The following is a 20,305-nucleotide window of genomic DNA, read 5'->3' on the forward strand; positions in this document are numbered from 1 at the left end:
AGCACTGAATGCCCATTCTGTAAGCACACTGGATGCAGGGCCGCCCAACAACTCAATAGAATACTGGGCAAGTTCTGGCCAGTGGTCTATTCTCATGACCCAGTAAGTCAGTGGATCGTCAGCTGGAAAGCTCTCCATCTGTTTTGGCCCCGAGGTAGCTGACAGCCCTGGACGATGAGGACTAAAAAAATTCTGAAATGCCTCACTTAGGCGGACGCCTTCTCCAGCGCTCCTCTCTTGACCAACAGAAAACTATTTTCCACGACACTAACATACTGGAGTCAAGATAAACGTTCAATAAACTCCTCTTCAACTTGTCCTCAAGAGATTTTCTCTTCTGCACTCTCTGTGGGGACGGAATGAGTTCTGAGACCTTCCCCTTATAATGGTGGTCAAGGAGGGTTGCCAACCAGTAATCATCCTCCTCCTTTATGCTACGTATTCTTGGGTCCTTTTGCAGGCTTTGAAGCATGAGGTTGCCCATGCGCCTCAAATTTACCGAGGCTTGAGAAGCAGACTCCTCAGGGTCAGTCAGGATGACAGCATCTGGAACTTCCTCCTCCCAGCCACGTACCACTTCTAAGAGCCCTGGGGCTGGAAAGCCATCGCTTACAGATTGACGCATGTCTTCCTCTTCTTTAAAGCCTATGAAAGTGCCAGAATCCTCCTCCTCATCAACCTCCCCTCTCTCCTCCTGTGTGTTCTGTGACATAGGAATGATGGTGTCTGGATAAAGTGGGCCTTGTGAGGAAAGGAAGTCCTCCTCTTCCTCCTGCTGCTCTGTCTCCAGTAGGGCTGGATTAACGTAGGCGCTAATGGAGCTGAAGCCCCAGGTCCAGGTCCCTACCTTAGAATAGGCCCATACTTGGCAGTTAGCACGGATTCTAGTAAGCTGTTCCGCCATGCTCTTGTCCCCGTTTCCGAGAAATCAGAGCCGCCGGGGCAGCTTACATCAATTTCTGTCATTGCTGCATGTCTGCACAAAGTTCATCAGTATCAGCAATCTGCTGCCCATGTCTGCACATCGGGGTTTGAATCTCCACCCACTACCTCACTCCCCGGCAGAAGCAGGCGCTCTCCTACAAGATAAACATACCCGGGGCAAAGCCTTCTAGCTATTGCTGTTTGAATGGGCAGGATAGGGATGTGCCCGGCATCTGTGATTGTGCCCGCCAGGAAGAGTGAAGCGGAAGGAGAGCTCTCAGAGAGCTGAGCTTGCCTGGAGGTGAGCTCAGCTAGTATATCATGCATTAGCTTGCAGGCACCTCTGTGCTAAGTCTGCTGAGTTACTGCAGCTTAGCATAGAAGTACTGTTAGACCAATGAAAAGATAGCATCCCCTTTTTCATGAAGGACTGAGAAGCTGGGCTCATCAAGGATTGTCATTCCCCATAGGTTTACACTGCCCCTACTGTGCCCTGCTGACCCCCTTATCCTTTGTCCTCCTCACGGTCTGCACTGTGCCCTGCGCTCTTCTAACCCTCTTTACTGTGCCATGCTCACCCGCCCCCATACTGTGCCATGCTCACCCGCCCCCATACTGTGCCATGCTGAACCCTCCCATACTGTGCCATGCTTACACCCCCCCCATACTGTGCCATGCTGACACCCCCCTCATACTGTGCTATGCTAACCCCCATGTAATTTGGCCTTTTGACCCCCCTGTAATATGCCATCTAGGCCCCCTGTCCTCCTGATCTGCTAATCCCTCTTCACTGTCCTGGTGATACCTAGTCCTCTGCCCTGATCTCTGTTTACTGCCCTACATCCTACTGACCTGCGTACGCTACCCTACAAATTACTGACCTCTGTACTCTGCCCTACATCCTACTGACCTCTGTACGCTGCCCTACATCCTACTGACCTCTATACGCTGCCCTACATCCTACTGACCTGCGTACGCTACCCTACAAATTACTGACCTCTGTACTCTGCCCTACATCCTACTGACCTCTGTACTCTGCCCTACATCCTACTGACCTCTGTACTCTGCCCTACATCCTACTGACCTCTGTACGCTGCCCTACATCCTACTGACCTCTGTACGCTGCCCTACATCCTACTGACCTCTGTACGCTGCCCTACATCCTACTGACCTCTGTACGCTGCCCTACATCCTACTGACCTCTGTACGCTGCCCTACATCCTACTGACCTCAGTACAGTGCCCTACATCCTACTGACCCCTGTACACTGCCCTACCTCCTACTGACCCCTGTACATTGCCCTACCTCCTACTGATCCCTGTACACTGTCCTACATCCTACTGACCCCTGTACACTGCTCTACCTACTACTGACCCCTGTACACTGTCCTACATCCTACTAAACCCTGTACACTGCCCTACCTTCTACTGTTCACTGTACACTGCACCACATCCTACTGACCCCTGTACACTGGCCCACCAAAATCCTCAGCACCAGGCCCATAATGCTCTTAATCCAGCCCTGGCCTCCAGTGCCCTGTCCATAATGCCATGCAGAGTCTGCTCCAGCAGGAACACAACAGGGATTGTTTCACTGATGCATGCGCTGTCATGGCTCAGCTCACCATCCTTGTGGCCTCCTCAAATAGTGACAATACAGTGCATGCATCCTTAATGATCAGCCATTGGCGTGGGGAAAAAAAGCCTAGGCAGGCAGAGCCTGTCGTCGTGCCATACTCACAGAGGTACTCGTTGACGACCCTCTGCTGCATGTATAGCCACTGCAGCATTGCCAAAATCAAGTTCCACCTGGTGGGCATGTCACAAATCAGGCGGTTTATGGGCAGGTGGAATTCCCGCTGAATTTCAGCCAACCGAGCACTGGCTATGTATTACCACCTGAAATGGCTACAGACTCCTCTGGCCAACTTTAGCACATCTTGCAACCCTGGTTACGTATTTAGGAAACGCTGCACCACCAAATTAAGGACATGTGCCAGGCATGGCACATGTGTCAAATTTCCCTGTCTAAGGAAGGACAGGAGGTTTGAGCCATTATCGCACACCACCATTCCTGGCTCCAGCTGGCGTGGTGTAAACCACCTCTGGGCCTGTCCCTGCAGAGCTGCAAGAATCTCTGCTCCGGTGTGGTTCCTATCCCCTAAACACACCAGCTGAAGCACTGCATGGCACCTTTTAGCCTGACTCATGGAATAGCCCTTTGAACGCTTAGGGGGTACCTGATGTTCATAGGACAATTCTGCAGAGGAAGACATGGAGGTGGTGGTGGAGGAGGAGGGGGTAAAGCTCACAGGTCTGGCATCATCACCACCAGCTGTATGGAGACGTGGGGGGACAACAAGCTGCAGCACTGAGCCCTGTCCTGCATCCTTTCGAGTTGCAAGCAGCGTCACCCAGTGTGGTGTGAACAAAATATATCGTTCCTGCCCATGCTTGCTGGACCACGTGTCATACGTCTGCCTGCCTTCATTCCCTTCCACGTGATGGTAGAGACATGGAACGGCCTTACTCGAAAAGCGACTGGGAACCTGCCATTGTGGTACAGCACATTGTGAGAATTCACGGAAGAGGGCAGAATCCACCAGGCTGAAAGGTAGAAGTTGGAGAGCCAACAGCTTTGACAAGCTTGCATTTAGACGCTGGGCATGTGGGTGTCAGGGACTGTATTTTTTTTCCCGCTGCAGCAGATGGGGCAGAGAAAGTTGCCAGCTACAGTCTACAGCTGGTGGTGTGCTGCTGGCAGATGTGCTGCTAGGACCTGGGACACCCTGTGCTATACCATCATCCCTGTCAGTGGAGGCTGCTGAGAGGTAATGACTCGGTATAGCAGGGCAGACTGAAGTGGGTAAGGAGGAGGGACAGATTTGTGCTCCTTTTGTGTGGCTTTTAGGTGCTCCTGCCAACGGGCTGAGTGGTTGAACGTTAAATGCCTTGTTAAGCATGTGGTAGCCAAATGGATGGTGTTTTTGCCACGTTTGATGTGCCTGAGACACAGTTTGCAGATAGCAACAGTGAGATCTGCTGCAGATGTGCTGAAAAAGGCGCAGACAGCTGAGCGTTGGGGAGTGGGCCTGGAGATAACAGCTGCAGAATGTGATGGAATAGGGTGGCTGCTCTCTACTCTTTCTTGATGTTGGTCCCCTTATGGTTGTGCCGCCTCACCTTCAGTTTCCTCCTCTGCTCTATCTGGCACCCAAATCGCATCAGTGACCTCATCATCATCATCATCATCATCATCTCCATCTCCTCCGTCTTCATCATTACCACTGGAGACAACTTGGCAATACGCTGCGGCTTGGGGAACATGAGTGCCAATTTGTCTACCAGTGTTCCTCCCTCTCTCGAGGCTCATGTCCTGTCAACCTCAACCTCAGAACCAGCATCTAAATCCAGTAATGGCTGGGCATCATCAAGGAGCAAGTGGCTGACGCTGTGGTTAAATAACTCAGCTGACTCCTCAATGGCTGATGTTGGGGCTATGGCAGGAATGGATGTAGACAAGGAGGCAGGTTTATCCACTCTGGCAACTGCAGGGCACTGTACACTTGCCTCTGCTTGCGTGACAGAGGATGAGGAGGATGAGGAAGGTTTAGTAAGCCAGTCCACCATCTCCTCTGCATGCTGTGGCTGGATAGCACGGGAAAACTCACTAAACAGAGGAAACGATGCCCTGCCTGAGGACTGACCACCACGTCCACCTTTGCCTGTGGACACATTTGTTACTGGTCCCCTTACAGTGCCAAGGGAACGTCTACCTCTCCTTGTTGTCCTCCCAGACATTATTGGGAGGGAGGGGGCCGTGCTTATAAGCAAATGTAAAGAAGAAGTTGAAATCTTTACGTAGATGCCAGTGGCGTAACTAGAACCTTCAGGGCCCCCGATGCAAGAAACCATGGAGGGCCCCCCTGACCACAGGACAGGGCCCTTTCCTCTGAGGCTAATGGTGGAACAACAAGGCCCAGTCGCAAGTGGGTGGCTGCATATAAAGGAACCAATATCTTCATTTCCCCCTGCTTCTCCTCCTCTCCCTCCTGCAGGCATTCAGCGGCTGCAGGAGGAAAATGGAGAGTTCGGCTCCTATATGCCGGTGTTTCTCAATATTTTTGCAGTCAGGGCACCCTTGAAGTATATCCCTAGGTGAATGGGGCTGCACTGCAACAACCCTGCAACTGGTGATGCATTTAAGGGGTTAAAACAGGCGGTCAGGAGGAAACATATTGCCTCTTTACCTGCTATCAAATGACTCTGAATAGTGATCTGAGCATGGATTGCAGAGGAACAGCATTTTTTTGCTGGTACTATGAACAAGCAAGAAAAAAAATCAGTTATGATTGTACACATATAGGGGGTCAGGATTAAACATGCATGCATAAAATGTGCATACATTTAAACACACAGACACACATACACATATATAAACACACACATACATGTATATACACATACATGCACTCACATACACATATATAAACACACACACACATATACTGTGTGTGTGTGTATATGTATATGTATATGTGTATATATATATATATATATATATATATATATATACACACACACACACACACACACACACACACACACACACACACACACACACACACACACACACACACACACACACACACACACACACACACGACAGACAGCCTTTTAAAAATCGGCAGTGCTTTACCTTACCCCTTCCTGACAGGTACTGTACTGTAGGGGGAGACAAAGAGCACATCACACACTGTGCTTTCACTTTAGGTGTATTCAGTGTGACGAGCTCCCTGCAGTGCAAATTACAGTTCAGCTGAGGATCGGGGAGCTCGGTCTTAGCCACCCTTGTCGCTCCTCCTATCGAGGTATACAGGGGGCCCTCAAGGGCCCCCTGCAGCATGGGGCTCGGTTGCCATGGTGACCTCAGCGACCCCCTATATTTACGCCACTGGTGGATGCACTTTAATCAATGTAATGAAGTGTTTGGTGCACTTTAATTAAATGGATACACTATAATACACTGCAATATAATGTGCCAAATGTACAGTGACGTGCAGAACTATATGGCGTTAAACTGGACGTAACGCACACAAAACTATATGGCATTAAACTGGCAGTAATGCACACAAAATTATATGGCGTTAAACTGGCAGTAATGCACACAGAAGTAAATGGCGTTAAACTGGCAGTAACGTAATCAAATGGACGGTGTTCAACCGTCACTACACTGACACTATCTGAGCTGTCCCTACTCTAGTTATACACTAATGTAAAGATTACTGACACGGTCTCACTACACTACACTGAAACTTTATGAGTTGTCCCTACTCTACACTAATGTATGTATGAATGACATTGTCTCACTACACTACAGTGACATTATCTGAGCTGTCCCTACTCTAGCTGCACACTATGCAAAGCTGAATGATGGTCCTCCTCACTACACTCACACTATCCCTAGACTGACACTAAACTAATATTCTACACTGACAATTGAAGCAATATAGCACACTAACTAACTAATAGCACTGAACAGAGCCCTGTTCTAGCTCTCTGCACGCAAAAATCACACTGAAAATGGCTGCCATTGAAAGAATACTTTTATAATGTGGGGCGAGAATGAGCCATGATTGGATAAAGTCATGATGACAGTGTCCAAACATGACTCTGACAGTGCTCTGTGCCCTGATTGGCTGAAGTTTTCACTGCTTCGGCCAATCAGGGCTTGCAATGCACTGTTCAGCGCTGCAATGCATCATGGTCGGTTTGGGGGGGGGCGAACAAACGGTCGAACGACCCATTTGTTCGGATGTTCGCTGAACGACCGAACAACGAAGTTTGGCCTGAACTTATGCTCGGGCCAAACTGTTCACCCATCCCTAGTGCAGGGCATATGTATACTTCCATCAGCTGAACCAAAGTAACTCTGCAATAAAGTTTACCTGGAGTTCGGCTTTATCTTCCCATTTTACATTAAAATGGAATACTTTATTTTTGAGAATTTGATAGCAGCTATGTGTAACCTAGCTGATGGATTCCTAATGCCTCACAACAGACATGCCATACAGTAGATCTTATATCCACACAGATCTAGGCCACATATTACCCCCTTATTGGGCATTTTCAGGGTGCCTGAAGGGAACGCATGTAAAGTTACAAAAAAGTAAAGCACAATGAGGGTCATTTGTAATTATGAATGGAGCAGTATAGTTATAATAAATCTGGGTCAAGTTTGTCCCTTTGCACCTATTTAGTATTACCTGGATCTGGCACAAATTTGATTAAAGTCTCCCAGTCCGAATAAGTCTTAGGTGTGTATTTAAAAAAAAAAAATGCAGAGCTATTCGTCCTGGGAAACTGCATTAGTTCTGTGGGAAAGCGGGCATAAACTTATTTACTATGGTCGTCAGCTCCATCTAGTGACCATAATGCAGTCTTTTCCTGACTCACACATTTGATAAAATAACCTAAAATCAAATCGATTTTGCTATTGTTTGCACAGAATAAATCTACATGCAGTTTCACAGGAAGGACAGAGAGTGCTGTCCTGTGAAACTGCATGTACTGCATGCAAAACACACCAGGGGTTAATAAACCCCTGGTGTGTTTTTGTCCAGCTAGAGCCAAGTAAAGACTATATACAAAATAAATCTGCATCTGCCAAGAATTAACTAGTTCTTGCAAAATGTGCTGTATATGCATAAACCCCTGTTGTAGAAATACCTAGAATCAAAGTTTATTAAATGTATATATGTGGTACTTTACCGATTTAAAAATTGCTACTTTTATACATTTAATAAACTTGGATTATGTTTTTACTGTACAAGATTCTGTTACAACCCCCCTAACTTTAAATTCACTGAAACTAAGAAGGTTAAACTGGGACAAAAATGTTCAACTGCTAACTTAATTGCTCTTTTATGCCTGCAGTTAAAGATGGCAAGCAGCCAGATACCGGAAATCATTTACATAGAAGTCTGAAACACACAGCAATATTTGGCAAAGCCTGCAGTTTGTTTTGAATACTAATATTGTGTGACGTCTGTTTTTTTACATACAGTATCTCACAAAAGTAAGTACACCCCTCACATTTTTGTAAATATTTTATTATATCTTTTCATGTGACAACACTGAAGAAATTACACTTTGCTACAATGTAAAGTAGTGAGTGCACAGCTTGTATAACAGTGTAAATTTGCTGTCCCCTCAAAATAACTCAACACACAGCCATTAATGTCTAAACTGCTGGCAACAAAAGTGAGTACACTCCTAAGTGAAAATGTCCAAATTGGGCCCAATTAGCCATTTTCCCTCATGTGAATCGTTAGTGTTATAAGGTCTCGGGTGTGAATGGGGAGCAGGTGTGTTAACCACTTCCCACCCGCCATATTACAAATTGGCATGCACAAAGTGGTTTAATTATCCTGACCGAATGTCATATGACGTCGGTCAGGATGCGAGCCCCCGGAGGGGTGCACACTGCGGCAATCGGAGATGGCGCTTGTCCTTCGGACACAACACATCCCCGATCAGGGTAAACAGCCAATGAACTCCAGCACATTGGGGAGTTTGCTTTCCAAAATTGGGTCATTTTGTGGGCCATTCCATTGCCCTGGTGCTCCAGGGCCTTCAAAAGTGTAAAAGGTGGTTCAGAAATGAGATGTGTCATTTATGCTCGTAGAACGCCTGAAGGTGCTACTTCAATGTTGGTCCTCTGTATGTGGCTAAGCTGTGTAAAAGTCTTACACATGTGGTATCGCCATACTCAGGAGGAGTAGCAGAATATATTTTGGGGTGTAGTTGCAAGTATGCATATGCTGGGTTCAAGAAATAACCTGTCAATACGATACGTTTGTGTAAATATACACATACACATACACATACACATACACATACACACACACACACACACACACACATACACACACACACACACACACACACACACACACTGCCTTGCAAAAGTATTCACCCCCTTGGCATTTTTCATGTTTTGTTTCCTCACAACCTGGAATTAACATGGATTGTTTGAGGATTTGCATCATTTAATTTACAGAAAATGCCCACAACTTTGAAGATTTTTTTTTTTCTTGTACAAAAGGGTTTATTGAGCATAAAGACCATCAATAGTACAGAAAAAGAAAAAACATAAATGAACACAGTACGTATACATGTTTACATAGACTTGAAATAACACCAAAAATAATTCGGGATATAAAGACTAGCAAAATTTCCTGAGTGAACATGGGTAGTTCTATGAGGTTAGTGAATATGGTGATGTAATTACACTCTGGATCACAGTTGCATAGCGATACCGGTACAGAATATTATAGAGCTTATGAGTCAAGGGAGAATACGCTACGTAACTTTAAAGTAATAAACACAACTCTAGAAAGGCAATATGTGTTCTTAAACATTTTGTCATCATGCATCCTGCCCCAGCAGGACTAAGCCTGTGGGTCAGAGGGCATAGAAAGGAGACAAGAAATGTAGGAAGAAAAAGGACAGAAGAAGAGTAAAATAGGTATTTAGAATAGGAATAAAAGGGAAAAAAACAAGGCGAGATAGATAAGAAGAGGAGGGGGGGGGTGAGGGGGTGGAGACATACTACAGAGAGATTAGTGCCGGATCGAAGCGAGAGGGGTGGTTATATACCATCCTCCACCCTCCCCGGCCTCCCCTCCCTTCTTCTACCCTCCCTCCCTGGCCTCCCCTCCGGCCTTCTACCCTCCCTCCCCGGCCTCCCCTCCGGCCTTCTACCCTCCCTCCCCGGCCTCCCCTCCGGCCTTCTACCCTCCCTCCCCGGCCTCCCCTCCGGCCTTCGACCCTCCCTCCCCGGCCTCCCCTCCGGCCTTCTATCCTCCCTCCCCGGCCTCCCCTCCGGCCTTCTATCCTCCCTCCCTGGCCTCCCCTCCGGCCTTCTATCCTCCCTCCCGGCCTCTTTTAGGGCTGGTGATTCTGCACAAAGTAAAAGTAATCTGAGCGGCTAACGAGCCACTGCATTACTTTTACAAGCAGCAGAAAGGGGTCCTGCCACCTTAACCGGGCTCTCCCATTTGATTGGAGCGTCTGCAAGGAATGCGACTGGCGGCGTCCAGCTCTAGGCACACAGTGGGAGGAATGGATGTTGTTCCTCTCACTGAGGAGGATTTCATCACTTCCTGTTTTGGGTCTTTATTTACCCGGCCAGGGAGGCAGTTGATCAGAACGATCTGTGTGTGATTGGAGGCCAGAGGAGATATGGGGTCTAATAGATCTCTCCATTAAGAGGACCTGTCACTGCCCATGTGACCTGTCACAAGGGATGATGTTCATGTTGGTGTGACATGTTTTTTTAAATCTAAATACATAGAAGGCCGGAGGGGAGGAATTAATAGAAAGTAGGACAATGAAGGGATTAAGCTTTATGACATTACAGGAACACCATATTTGGTTTCAGTGTGACCTTTAGCTATCCTTTGAGAAGTCACCCCGGACACAGGGACTGGGCCCGACTAGCTGGGTCACAATGTGTCTCTGTTGTGACTCTAAACACAAGCTGACGCTCCAAACAGAGGGCAGGTGCAATGTTTTGGTAAACATGACTGTCTTCACGCAGAAATAAAGGAAGTATATACATTCATTTTTCTTTTACTTCCTGCCCTAGTGATGAGGGTCACCTGGACAAGAAATTACGATAAATCTGTCCAGCGGGGACACAGCAATGAGAAGACATAGAGGAGGGAAAGGGGAGACCCTCTGCTTGTTGTTATTGTTCTTTGTCTCTGCCAGGTATGGCGTGTCTTCAGAGCGCTGTGCTGTAATCATGGCTTTGTACGCATGCGCCTCCCGACTCAGCTATTATAATGGCTAGAGCCTGCAAATCCAGAAGGAAGACTGGGTTAAGATGGAAGCTCTGCAGGCGGTGGCAGCACCACTGGAAGGCATCGTTTTAAGGCAGGTCTTTCATAATGTGCCGTATGCAATGCAAATGAACACATTATGACATCAACTTGCAGGGGATAGTTTTTTGTTGTTCCATACTTTACCACCACATTAAAGCGGAGCTCCACCTAAAAAGGGAACGTTCCATTCTAAGGCCTCTTGCCACGCTCCTGGTAAAGAAATAGCACTTTTGGGAGCGGGTACCTGATTTTGACAGGTACCTGCTCCCACTTCCACTCCGATCACCTATGCCAGAGGTAGGCAACCTCGGCCCTCCAGCCGTTTTGAAACTGCAAGTCCCACGAGACATTGCAAGACCCTGACAATCACAGGCATGACTCCTAGAGCCACGATGGGATTTGTAGTTTCACCACAGCTGGAGGGCCGAGGTTGCCTAGGCAATCAGAGGTTTTCCTCCCCACTCCCTTGTCGCAGTCTTCTTGGACACATCAGAGGTCCCAGTAGACTACGGGACCATTCACAATGCGCAGTGACACTCATGCATGTGCAGTGGACACCCGGCTGTGGAGCCGCAAGCTGTCACAGCCAGGTGTCCATAGTTAACATGCCGGCGCCGGGGAGTGACGTCAGGAGATGAAAAGGGCTGGGGAGAGCACAGCGCTGGATCCTGAGACAGACGAGTGTCGGGTTTTTGTAGCTGCTGACTTAATTTTTACACAGGAGACTGGAGCTTCACTTTACAGAAGTTCACCTTTCGTAACATGTTACACCCATATTTAAGGTGTAACATGTTACGGATAGACTGGCCCCTGCACCTCGCCGATCCTCGCTGTTACAGCTAGCGGGGTTCTTCTGCCTCCCTGCAAGCTGTCACAATATTTAAAAAAAAAAAAAAAAAACCTGGCCGAGCGGGGTTCCGTCACCCGGCCGTGTCACTGATTGACAGTGTGATGTGCACTGAAAACTACAAGGTCCGGTAGCCTTTGTGGCTGTTGGTTTTCAATCAACTACCACGGGGCACTGTGAGCGCAGTTCATTCATGCTTCCTGTCTTGTATCTGCTTGGCTGCACGGGATGTACAGGGAAGCAGATACACTGGCAGATCTGCAGGAAACATGCATGGCACCAGCAACCTGCTGATCGCTGGTGCAAAGCTTTACAGGCTCCAAAAAAAAAAAAAAGACAGAAAATGGGAAAAATAAATAAATGCACATTTTTTTCCCTGTAAAAAAAAAAAAAAAAAAATTAAAAATGTGCATTTATAATTTTTTGCCGAAAAGTGAACTTATGCTTTAAGGACCCAAATTGGTATTTTTCCATGTTTTCCTTTCCCAACTGTTACAACTACACGATTTTCTACTCATTTTTATTATATTGGAAAAACAAAAAACACCACAAAATCTCATTTGTAGATAAAATGGACAAATTAGCAGATAATACAACACACCGCAATTCTGGAATAATCTATTGTCCATGTGGAGAAGAAAATTCTCAGAATATGAAAATAAATATAAATATAAAAATATATAGCTATCTATATCACACACATCCTACAATTCTGTCTTTTCACCATGCAGATAATTTTGTGGTCTGTATTATATTATATTACATATACAGAAGTCCAAATAAATCCATTTACCATGCTACGTCAAACCGAAATCCCAGATCGAATATCGTGTAACACGTTCCTATAAGAGAGAAAATCTCATATTAGATGAAATGAAACGTCTCCATCATCAGCACACAATTTAGAAACGACCAGATCCAGAACATTCCGTGATAAGAAGAGATCTGCCCTCACCACCAATGTAATAGAAAAGAAACAAAGTATCCGTATACTGGGGGACACAAGGATGACCGATTCGGATACTTTGTTTCTTTTCTAGGAAGGTGTGGGAACCCCTTCTTTTTACTTATTACTGTTTTATCATCTTTGGAGGGGTTTCATTTTTATCATCTGCAGCAGATCCCGAGTTCTGGATAAAACATTTCTAACCGATCTCCGCAATGATTGTAGGACATACACTTCTATGTACAGTACACCTCGGCTCTGCCAGCTCGGTCGCCCTCCTTCCTCCATGTTCCTATGATGAGGATTAGGAATGTTGCTCGGGGGTATGGTCAGCTCTGTGTCATATCAGCCCCTGAGATAAAAACTTTTACTGGAACAGAATATGAGGGACTGCAGGAGGCATCCATCAGTCCTCATTATACAGGAAGACTGACAGTCCGGGATCACACGGCCATCACAAGACAGAGAGCCGGGGGGGGGGGGGGGGGCGTGCTGAACAGCGTTACCACTGTACATTATGAGGGGGGCCCCCCAACTACAGCAACCATCATGTATAGGTAACCCCCCCATCTACAGAAAGCCTTGTCTATGGGGAGCCCCCCCCAATCCATGCACAGGCAGGCTGGTCGATTGCACGGTTGGTCATGTGACAGGAGGAGAAGATTTGGGGAAGTGCGCATTGCTCACAATGACTCAGTCGGGACCCGGAGAGGAAGGAACGATTGTGAAATCCATTGAACAGATGAAGAGCCTGGCGGAGATTACTAATGTGTAGGTATGAGCTTCGCGTTCGAGTCGAACCCATGATCGACTCAAACATTGCCTGTTCGAACGCACAAATTGCGAACGATATGGGCCATTCGCGCCAAATTCGTGTGGCGCGTCACGGCCCATAATTCACTGCGGCATTGTAGTGCATTGCTGGCTGATGATTGGCCAAGCATGCACTATGACCCGCATGCTTGGCCAATCACAGCGCCATCGGTAGAGAGAGCTGTAATTGGCCAAAGCCAGAGTGGCTTTGGCCAATTATGGCTCAGGGGGTTTAGAACACGCCCCACACTATATAAGGCCGCCTGCACGGCGGCCCTGTGTAGTGTGTTCCGGCGTGCTTAGATAGAAAGAGAGAGACAGTGTCATTTCATTTGGGTTAGCTAGATTAGGCAGGACAGTCAGGGAGTTAGCTGCACTTATAGTGTATTGTGTGTATATATATGCATCCCAGGTGTTGCATATATATATATATATATATATATATATATATATATATATATATATATACACACACTGTATTCAGTTTAGCTAGATCCGTTCCTGTTATCTTCCTACTGACAGGCAGGCTTGTCTTGTTACAGTATTTACAGCTACCTGAAGCAAATTTCTGGTGTTCTTTTGATCCTATTAGTACCACAGTCAGGCAGCTAGACTATTTACAGTTAGTGTAGTGCGTCCTCCTCATAGTGTTCAGTTAAAGCTACAAGTTAGTTTAGTGTGACCTCTGCACAGTGTTCAGCTAAAACTACAAGTTAGTGTAGTGCACAGTGTTCAGCTAAAGCTACAAGTTAGGGTAATGCGTCCTCCTCACAGTGTTCAGCTACAGCTACAAGTTAGTTTAGTGCGACCTCTGCACATTGTTCAGCTAAAACTACAAGTTAGTGTAGTGCAACCTCTGCACAGTGTTCAGCTAAAGCTACAAGTTAGTGTAGTGCGACCTCTGCACAGTTCAGCTAAAACTACAAGTTAGTGTAGTGAGACCTCTGCACAGTGTTCAGCTAAAGCTACAAGTTAGTGTGAGCGTCCTGCTCACAGTGTTCAGCTAAAACTACAAGTTAGTGTAGTGCGACCTCTGCACAGTGTTCAGCTAAAACTACAAGTTAATGTAGTGAGACCTCTGCACAGTGTTCAGCTAAAGCTACAAGTTAGTGTAATGAGACCTCTGCACAGTGTTCAGCTAAAGCTACAAGTTAGTGTAGTGCGTCCTCCTCACAGTGTTCAGCTAAACCTACAAGTTATTTTTTTGCGAGCTCTGCACAGTGTTCAGCTAAAGCTACCTGTAGAAGGTTGGTTCAGCTAAAGCTACAAGTTAGTGTAGTGAGACCTCTGCACAGTGTTCAGCTAAAGCTACAAGTTAGTGTAGTGCGTCCTGCTCACAGTGTTCAGCTAAAACTACAAGTTAATGTAGTGCGACCTCTGTACAGTGTTCAGCTAAAACTACAAGTTAGTGTAGTGAGACCTCTGCACAGTGTTCAGCTAAAGCTACAAGTTAGTGTAGTGAGACCTCTGCACAGTGTTCAGCTAAAGCTACAAGTTAGTGTAGTGAGACCTTTGCACAGTGTTCAGGTAAAGCTACAAGTTAGTGTAGTGCGTCCTCCTCACAGTGTTCAGCTAAACCTACAAGTTATTTTTTTGCGAGCTCTGCACAGTGTTCAGCTAAAGCTACCTGTAGAAAGTTGGTGGTGTTCTCATACTACAGGCAGGCAGTTGATTTTGCTAGCTGCAGTATCAGTGTGTGTATATATGTATATATATATATATATATATATATATATATATATATATATATATATATATATATATATATATATATATATATATATATATATATATATATATATATCCCAGCTTAGTGCAGCTACAGGCCATTAGTATGTCTGGAAGGCCAACAAGGAGAGGCAGACAGTCACAAGTCAATAAAAGAGGGAAAGCAGGCTCTGTGTCTAGAGGCAACAGTGCTGGTCGTGGAGACGGTGCATCCTCATCAGCACGTGGCCATGGGACACGCTTGGCCTTTTTTTTGGCAGCTGGCCGCGTTGAGCCGCAACATGCGGAAGACTTGGTCGAGTGGATGACCAAGCCGTCCTCAGCCTCCTCATCCTCTCTCACCCATGCTCAGGGTACTTTGTCTGGCAAAGCAGCGGCCTCTTCGCTCGGCTCAATGTCATCAGTGACTCCTTCCCTAGCCCCACCATGTCCTCCTGAGGAGTCCCTCGAACTGTTTGACCACAGTGTTGGGTACATGCTCCAGGAGGATGCCCAGCGTTTGGAAGGCTCTGATGATGATACTGAGCTAGATGAAGACAGTAACGTGAGCACGGACAGAGGGGGTGCCCAAGAAGGACAGCAATCTGGCAGTCATGCTTCCCCTGCTGCAGCATACTGCCAGGTTTGCTCCAGTGATGAGGAGGGAGGGGATGATGAGGTCACTGACTCAACGTAGGTGCCTGATAGGAGAGAGGAGGAGGAGGAGGATTGTGTCAGTATGGAGGTGGAGCCTGGCACTCAGCATCAACAGCAGTCTTTAAGGGATTAGTCCCAAGAAACACATGGACTTGTACGTGGCTGGGAGGACGTGGCTGCGGACCATGTCGTCCTTAGTGACCCAGAGGACTCCGGACCAAATGCCTCAGCAAACCTATGCTGCATGGCCTCCCTGATCCTGCAAAGCCTGCGTAAGGATCCTCGTATTCGTGGTATCAAGGAGAAGGACCAATACTGGCTGGCAACCTTCCTTGATCCACGTTACAAGGGTAAGGTCCTTATCTTGCCATCGCAGAGGATGAAACATCTTCGGGAGGCCTTGCAGAAAGGTCTGTGCAACGCGTTCCCAGAGACTGGGAGGTTACAAACTCCTGTTTCTGGACAACGTGTTGCTGAGGCTTCGGTCAGTCAAAGAAGGAGCGGTGGAGAAGGTGGCCGTCTGACCGATGCGTTCAGACAATTTTTTGGTCCGCAGCCCCAAGGTATGATCGGTTCCAGCAACCATCGCCAGCGTCTGTTTTACATGGTGCAGGAATACCTAGGGGCAAGATCTGACTTGGACACCTTTCCCACCGAAAATCTTCTGGGTTACTGGGTCTTGAGGATGGATCACTGGCCAGAGCTTGCACAGTATGCAATTGAGCTACTGGCCTGTCCTGCATCCAGCGTTCTTTCGGAACGCACATTCAGTGCTGCTGGAGGCTTTGTAACCGATCATAGGGTGCGTCTGTCCACCGACTCGGTCGATCGACTGACCTTCAAAAAAATGAATCAGTCTTGGATCACCACCAACTACCAAGCACCTGATGCTGATGTAACCGAATAATTTTTTTTGAAATCTCAGATCCCTTCAAAGACTATGCTGATGCTAAGTGACTATCCTGAGTAATTATCCTCTTCCTCCTCAATGATCACGCTGACATTACATTAAAGCCGCAAGCAGTTTTAAATGACTTTTTTTCCTTTAAAAATGACATTTTGTGCAGGGACTGTTCTAAGCACGGGAAACACGCGCCACTTTACAGGCATACTATAGACACCCCCCAGGTACGATATTTAAAGGAATATTTCACTTTTTTTTTTTTTTTAACTTTAAGCATCATTAAAATCACTGCTCCCGAAAAAACGGCCGTTTTTAAAAGTTTTTTTTGCATTGATACCCGGGTCCCCAAACCCTTTTTAGGACAAATTAGCCTTTAAAATGAGCACTTTTGATTTCGAACGTTCGAGTCCCATAGACGTCAATGGGGTTCTAACGTTCGTGCGAATTTTCGGTCCATTCGCAGGTTCTGGTGCGAACCGAACCGGGGGGTGTTCGGCTCATCCCTACTAATGTGTGATCGCTGGGCCAGATCACCCTCTATAGGGATTGACAAACTTAAACTTCCATGGAGGGGGGCTCTAAGAGACGTGCCATCTCTAGGCTTGAAATGGAGTGGATCTACAAGATCCGCTCTCTCAGGCCTTTGGGTTTAAATGTGGATATTGAGTTAAACACATTTATTGATAATTCCTAAGATAACCTTTTTGCTTTCCCCTTCCCCCTCCATCCATTCACAATTTCTATAGTATTTGTGGATAATAAGGGTTAATGGGATTTTGTGTTTACTATTCATTTTTATCCTTTTTTATTTATTTTCATTTATATTTTTATATTCGTTGAGGACCTAATATTTCGATTGTTTTGAAGTATTTGGGTGACTTGTCATGTTGGTAGGACTTATTGTTCTATCTATTTTAATATGTATGATTTATTATTAAATATGGCTGCATTTTGTGATACTGGGTGCTCTTCACGCCAATGAATGGGCCTCTTTGTTTAAATTTTAACAGATAAAACATTTATAGGGTATGATTTTTGTCGTTTACTAATTTTACTTTCTTTTCTGCTGAGTAGAACATTTATTATAATTATTTTTATAATTGTAATACATTTCCCTCTGGTGACATGTATAGTCTCATTTTAACTATCCAGATAAACCTCCTTGACTGCCATTCAGAGGAGTTAATAATAATATCAGATACTAATGCTTGTGATATCTTTTGAGCGGTGGCTCCATTACTACTCTCTGATGGACTAATTGCTTCCGCTCGGCTTTGAGTTACTATGGCAACATTCATTTAGTGGAGAGCACCAGGTAGAGGCTTGGTTTCCCCACTCGGATCCCTTCTCGGTAAGGTTTACATTGTACTAGAGCGGAGTTGAAAACGAGGCTTGGTGCACGTCTAAGACTATTTAGGTGATGGCTCAATGCGTCGCCCGTGCCCCTTTGAAGACGTCAGCTTGTGACGAAACATGTAGGGCGTGGCTACGTATTGTAAGCCGTCACATTGACCGCCCCATGTACTGCACGGGTGTTCGTTTATTTTAATGCTGGCATAATTTTACCATTTTTATTAGTGCTCCTACGGAGTGTGTGCTCTCCGTCTTTGTTATATTTATTTTTATAATAAACCCCAAACTTATTTACACTATTGGAGCCTTTTTTTCCCCCCTCCAGGTTCAAGACTTGGATCAGCCCAGACCGGAGACGTTGGATGTATCAGCTGTTGCAGACGCTATCTCTATATGGTCCCTGCAGAGGGCGAAATCTGCATGCTCGTTAGACCTCGCTAATAGGGGGTCCACCATCGAGGGTAAGGGTCCATCTTTAGCTTTTATTTTTTGGATTCACCGCAAGTGGAGTCACATCTATTTATCCCTCTCTCCTTTTCTCAATCATACGGATGATGGTCTTATGGAAGGTGGATGGTGTTTCCTCATGCTGATGAACTTTTCTTTCATTGTTTCACTTTGTGGACTTGAGTCACAATTTTCATTTATTATTTATATATTCATTATTCACTCTTTTTAACCATTACACTCATCTCTGATTGATTTGTATTGGTTGATATTTCACATTTGTATATATTTCACAGGTCATATTATCTATGATTAGAGATATATTTTTTATTTCACTTTTATATAATTTATTTTGTTTCATGCATTTGCTTACTATATTTTATTTTTTCTTGTTTCATGCAAGTTTACTTATTTTTATCCATCACTTATGTATACAGATCGTAAGCGCACTTTTTTACTTAGTTCCAGATCACCCTCGGCCATCTTCCGGGGAAAGACGCTTTGTGCACCTCCACCGTGTACTACCCGATCCACACCTTCCTTTATAAACCTCATCAATGGAACGTCACCAAACCCGACACCTTCATTATACGGGTCTCCCAATATACAGTGCCTTGAAAATGTATTCATGCCCCTTGAAACTTCCCACATTTTGACATGTTACAACCAAAAATGTAAATGTATTTTATTGGGATTTTATGTGATAGACCAACACAAAGTGGCACATAATTGTGAAGTGGACGGAAAATGATAAATGATACAAATAAATATGTGAAAAGTGTGTGTGTGTGTGTGTGTGTGGGGGGCATTTGTATGGCGCCCCCCGGAGTCAATACTTTGTAGAACCCCCTTTCTCTACAATTACAGCTGCAAGTCTTTTTGGGGATGTCTCTACCAGCTTTGCACATCTAGAGAGGGACATTTTTGCCCATTCGTCTTTGTAAAATATCTCAAACTCTGTCAGATTGGATGGAGAACGTCAGAACAGCAATTTTCAAGTCTTGCCACAGATTCTCAATGTGATTTAGGTCTGGACTGTGACTGGGCCATTCTAACACATGAATATGCTTTGATCTAAACCATTCCATTGTAGCTCTGGCTGTATGTTTAGGGTCGTTGTTCTGCTGGAAGGTGAACTCCCGTCCCGGTCTCAAGTTTTTTGCAGACGCTAACAGGTTTTTTTCTAAGATTGCCCTGTATTTGTCTCCATCCATCTTCCCCTCAACTCTGACCAGCTTCCCTGTCCCTGCTGAAGAAAATCATCCCCACCACATGATGCTGCCACCACCATGTTTCACGGTAGGGATGGTGTGTTCAGGGTGATATGCAGTGTTAATTTTCCGCCACACATAACGTTTTGCTTTTAGGCCAAAAAGTTGAATTTTGGTCTCATCTGACCAGAGCACCTTCTTCCACATGTTTGCTGTGTCCCCCACATGGCTTCTCACAAACTGCAAACAGGACTTCTTATGTCTTTCTTTCACCAATGTCTTTCTTCTTGTCACTCTTCCATAAAGGGCAGATTTGTGGAGAGCACGACTAATAGTTGTCCCGTGGACAGATTCTCCCACCTGAGCTGTGGATCTCTGCAGCTCCTCCAGAGTTACCATGGACCTCTTGGCTCTTCTCTGATGAATGCTCTCCTTGCCCGGCCGGTCAGTTTAGGTGGACGGCCATGTCTTGGTAGGTTTGCAGTTGTGCCATACTCTTTCCATTTTCCGATGATGGATTGAACAGAGCTCCGTGAGATGTTCAAAGCTTGGGAGATTTTTTTATAACCTAATCCTGCTTTATACTTCTCCACAACTTTATCCCTGA

This window comes from Aquarana catesbeiana, linkage group LG02, assembly GCF_042186555.1.
Source record: "Aquarana catesbeiana isolate 2022-GZ linkage group LG02, ASM4218655v1, whole genome shotgun sequence".
NCBI lineage: Eukaryota > Metazoa > Chordata > Amphibia > Anura > Ranidae > Aquarana > Aquarana catesbeiana.